This window comes from Portunus trituberculatus, chromosome 36, assembly GCF_017591435.1.
Source record: "Portunus trituberculatus isolate SZX2019 chromosome 36, ASM1759143v1, whole genome shotgun sequence".
NCBI classification, from domain to species: Eukaryota; Metazoa; Arthropoda; class Malacostraca; order Decapoda; family Portunidae; genus Portunus; species Portunus trituberculatus.
The window spans coordinates 9,031,281-9,036,593 of record NC_059290.1 but is presented as its reverse complement, the minus strand read 5'-3'; positions in this window follow the sequence as shown (position 1 = coordinate 9,036,593).

Genomic DNA, 5,313 nt, shown 5'->3' with positions numbered 1-5,313 from the left:
TGTATTGGTTTACAAAGGAACTAGATTTTCTCTTTTACTCTTTCGCTTTTCTCCTTTGTCATTTAATTTTTGGGTTGACTATCGTGGCTTTATTTAATTTTACCGTTTTTTCTTTATTTTTTTGCTCTTTTTCAGTTGTTGATCCTTTTTAAATCCATTGATCCTTTTGTATAAGAGATCGGATCCTTTTGTGTTTTTATATAGGGAATCCAATCCTCCTTTTTTTTTCTCCCTTTTTCTCTTTCTTTCATTCGTGTATTTGTTCCAATCCCTTTTTTATTTATCTTCGTCTTGTTTTTCATTTTTCTTGTTTCTATCTTTTTATCTTTTTATGTTTTTTCCTTCTTTCTTCATTTCTTCCTTTTCCTTTTTCTCCATTCCTTTGTGCCCTCTTTTTTTCATGTGTTTCTTCCCTTCTTTCTCCTTTGTTCCTATCCAATCCTTCTCCTTCCTTAACGTAGCGTTCGATCCTGTCTTCTCTTTCATTTATAGAGTTCAATTCTCTTTCTGTTATTCTTATTCTTATTTTTATTATTTTTTTTAAACTTGTCTATTCCGTTTTCTTCTCGTGTCCTCGTCACTTTTTTCCTTGGCATATTCTCTCTCTCTCTCTCTCTCTCTCTCTCTCTCTCTCTCTCTCTCTCTCTCTCTCTCTCTCTCTCTCTCTTTTCCTTCCTCCTCCTATCCTTTCCCTTCACTCTCATTTCCTTCCTCTCCTCTCCTCTCTCTCCTTCCTTCCCCTCTTCTCTCTTTTTTCCTCTTCCCTCTCCTCTTCCTCTCTCCCACTCTCTCCTAAGCGGTGGTGGTGGTGGTGGTGGTGGTGGTGGTGGTAGCGGACACACTCTGGGGCGGGTGTCAGGAGGGAGGGCGGGACAAAGGGCATCATTCTGTGACTCCTCTCGCGCGGGCACGCTGGGAATGTTGTCAGGTAGCGAGCCAGGCCCCTCCCTCCACGCCTCGCCCTCTCTCTCTCTCTCTCTCTCTCTCTCTCTCTCTCTCTCTCTCTCTCTCTCTCTCTCTCTCTCTCTCTCTAATTCTGTCATTTATTCCTACCTTTTTGACTTCAGCTTTATAAATTTCTGCTTTTGTGTCTGTGGCTGTGGTGAGGTTAGTTAGTCTGTGGCTGTGGTGAGGTTAGTTAGTCTGTGGCTGTGGTGAGGTTAGTTAGTCTGTGGCTGTGGTGAGGTTAGTTAGTCTGTGGCTGTGGTGAGGTTAGTTAGTCTGTGGCTGTGGTGAGATTAGTGTTAGTCTGTGGCTGTGGTGAGGTTAGTTAGTCTGTGGCTGTGGTGAGATTAGTTAGTATGTGGCTGTGGTGAGATTAGTTAGTCTGTGGCTGTGGTGAGGTTAGTTAGTCTGTGGCTGTGGTGAGATTAGTTAGTCTGTGGCTGTGGTGAGATTAGTTAGTATGTGGCTGTGGTGAGATTAGTTAGTCTGTGGCTGTGGTGAGGTTAGTTAGTCTGTGGCTGTGGTGAGATTAGTTAGTCTGTGGCTGTGGTGAGGTTAGTTAGTCTGTGGCTGTGGTAAGATTAGTGTTAGTCTGTGGCTGTGGTGAGATTAGTGTTAGTCTGTGGCTGTGGTGAGATTAGTTAGTCTGTGGCTGTGGTGAGGTTAGTTAGTCTGTGGCTGTGGTGAGGTTAGTTAGTCTGTGGCTGTGGTAAGATTAGTGTTAGTCTGTGGCTGTGGTGAGATTAGTGTTAGTCTGTGGCTGTGGTGAGATTAGTTAGTCTGTGGCTGTGGTGAGGTTAGTTAGTCTGTGGCTGTGGTGAGGTTAGTGTTAGTCTGTGGCTGTGGTGAGGTTAGTTAGTCTGTGGCTGTGGTGAGATTAGTTAGTCTGTGGCTGTGGTGAGATTAGTTAGTCTGTGGCTGTGGTGAGATTAGTTTGTCTGTGGCTGTGGTGAGGTTAGTTAGTCTGTGGCTGTGGTGAGATTAGTTAGTCTTTGGCTGTGGTGAGATTAGTTAGTCTGTGGCTGTGGTGAGATTAGTTAGTCTGTGGCTGTGGTGAGATTAGTTAGTCTGTGGCTGTGGTGAGATTAGTTAGTCTGTGGCTGTGGTGAGGTTAGTTAGTCTGTGGCTGTGGTGAGATTAGTTAGTCTGTGGATGTGGTGAGATTAGTTAGTCTGTGGCTGTGGTGAGATTAGTGTTAGTCTGTGGCTGTGGTGATATTAGTTAGTCTGTGGCTGTGGTGAGATTAGTTAGTCTGTGGCTGTGGTGAGGTTAGTTAGTCTGTGGCTGTGGTGAGGTTAGTGTTAGTCTGTGGCTGTGGTGAGGTTAGTTAGTCTGTGGCTGTGGTGAGGTTAGTTAGTCTGTGGCTGTGGTGAGGTTAGTTAGTCTGTGGCTGTGGTGAGGTTAGTTAGTCTGTGGCTGTGGTGAGGTTAGTTAGTCTGTGGCTGTGGTGAGATTAGTTAGTCTGTGGCTGTGGTGAGGTTAGTTAGTCTGTGGCTGTGGTGAGGTTAGTTAGTCTGTGGCTGTGGTGAGTTTAGTTTGTCTGTGGCTGTGGTGAGATTACTAAGTCTGTGGCTGTGGTGGACGGGAGGATGTTGTGATGTGGTGCTGTGTGGTGTGTCAGGATAGGTCTCTCTCTCTCTCTCTCTCTCTCTCTCTCTCTCTCTCTCTCTCTCTTGCTTGCAGTAAAGCCAAAAGGACAGTAACGAATTGACAGAGAGAGAAATCTAACCTCTTTTTCCTCCTACCTCTTCTTTCTCTTCTTTTTCCTCCTTCTCCTCCTCCTCCTCCTCCTCCTCCTCCTCCTCCTCCTCCTCCTCCTCCTCCTCCTCCTCCTCTTCCTTCTCCTCCTCCTCTTCTTCTTCTCTGGAGTGAATAATGATGATGACTAACTTTGGACATGGCGTGGAAAATGGAGACACGAGAGAGAGAGAGAGAGAGAGAGAGAGAGAGAGAGAGAGAGAGAGAGAGAGAGAGAGAGAGAGAGAGAGAGAGAATGAAAATAAGAAAGAAAACAAGAATATAAGAGAAAAATGAAAAGAAAAGAAAAAAACAACACTCTCTCTCTCTCTCTCTCTCTCTGCTGTGAGTATTGGCTGAAATTTTTGCCTAACGATGTCTTTTGCTACGAATTGGGCTGTTTAGAATGAGCATCTGCATCACTCTTCTTGAGCGAGGCTGTATTGACGAGGAGGAGGAGGAAGAGGAGGAGGAGGAGGAGGAGGAGGAGGAGGAGGAGGAGGAGGAGGAGGAGGCAGGAGGAAAATGAAAATAAGATAAGGGGGAGGAGAGGAAGAAAATGAGAAAATTATGATGTTAAAGAAGTATTAGGAAGTGGAGGAGGAGGAGGAGGAGGAGGAGGAGGAGGAGGAGGCAGGAGCAGGAGAAGAAAGAGGGAGGAGGAAAATGAAAATAGATAAGGAGGTAAGAGAAAAAAAATGAGAAAATTGTGATGTTAAAGAAGTATTTGAAAGAGGAGGAAGAGGAGGAGGAGGAGGAGGAAGAGGAGAATGAAGAGAAGGAGGATAAAGATAAGAATAAAAGTAGGTGGAGAAGATGAAGAGAGAAGAAAAAATACAAACTAAAGAAGAAAATCAAGAAAATAAGATAAAAAAAGAAAGATAAGAAAATACAGTAGTTTGACGTTAATTTCACTTAAAAATTAGAAAAAAAAACGAAAATTCCAAAACTCGTGCTCGTAAACTCGTATTGAGTGTCTTGAGATAAAAAGAAAGAAAAGAAAAAAAGGAAAAAGACAGAAAATTGAGAATATCTATCTAACTTCCTTGTGTGTGTGTGTGTGTGTGTGTGTGTGTGTGTGTGTGTGTGTGTGTGTGTGTGTGTGTGTGTGTGTGTGTGTGTGGATATTTTTTTTTCTTCTCATTTTCATTCAATCTTTAGAATCTCGAACAGGATTTTACGAGTATTGCGAGTTGTAAGTGATTATCTGTCCCCGATGTAAAGCTCTGAGTTTGTAAAGAGACGAGGATTAGGTTCAGAGAGAGAGAGAGAGAGAGAGAGAGAGAGAGAGAGAGAGAGAGAGAGAGAGAGATAGAGATACATTCCAAAGCTTGAAACGCATGCAAAAACATCTACTGGAATCCAAACACACACACACACACACACACACACACACACACACACACACACACACACACACACACACACACACACACACACACACACACACACACACACACACACACACACACACACACACACACACGAAGCATAATTCCAGCATCATCCAGATCCAGTAATGTCGTTTTCCAGTACCCGACCCAGGAGGAGGAGGAGGAGGAGGAGGAGGAGGAGGAGTAGGAGGAGGACCAGACCATCCCGTTGTGACTGCAAGTGTTTATCGATAAGAGAGAAATGGTAGCAGGAGTCTCACGTTACACACACAAGGCTGTACTATTGTCAGTTTAAAATGTCAGGTACCCCAGCCCTCCCTCCCTCCCGTGCTGCCCTCCTCGCCCAGCCTTTCCCTACACTCAGCCACCGCGTCTGTTGTTTATGCAGGGACGTGTGAGGGTAAAGCCTGGATCACACCTCCACTAGCTCTCTGTATGTTGTGTTTGCTTTAGTTTAGCCTGCTCCAGCTTTTTTTTTTTTATCCTTTATGTGTGGTTCGTTATTTTTAAGACAGTGGGTATGGAAATGTGAGTGTTATTTTGTGTTATCGAACGTAAAAGTGGATATAATTTACTGTAAGGTAACCTGACTTCATCTCATTCAACCTAACTTAACCTAACCTAATCTAACTTATCCTTAATTTAACCAGACTTATCCTAATTTAATCAAACTCTTCTTAACTTCTCCATCTTAACTTAACCAAATGTAGCCTAACCTAACCTAATCTAATCAAACTTCACCTATTCTAACCTAACCTAACGGATCATAATCTAATTTAACCTTGTCTTTTACATCTCTACCTTATTTCTTATTTCCTATTTTCTGTTGCTTGCGTTAAAATGCGTATAAAACTTTAACCTGATCTGGTCTTAGGTAACGACTTATAATTACTGGCTAAATTATTTCCTATCCTTTTTATCGTTATTTATGACAGCAAGGAGGAAGAGAAGCTTAAAGTAATCAATCTAAACTGACCTAACTATTTCATTTCTCTTCATCATTTATTTCTTACGTTTTCTTTTCTTTTTTCCCCCCAGCAAGGAGGAAGCTTGATAGAACTAACTTTATTTAAATGAGTCTAACTTCATCTGACGTAACGCATGACTATTTCATTTTTCTACTCATCATTTGTTTCTTAAGTTTTGTTTTCTTTTTCTTTTTTCCAGCACGGAGTAAGTTTAATAGAATGACCTAAATTTGAATAGGTCTAACTTCAATTTACCTAACCTAACCTAA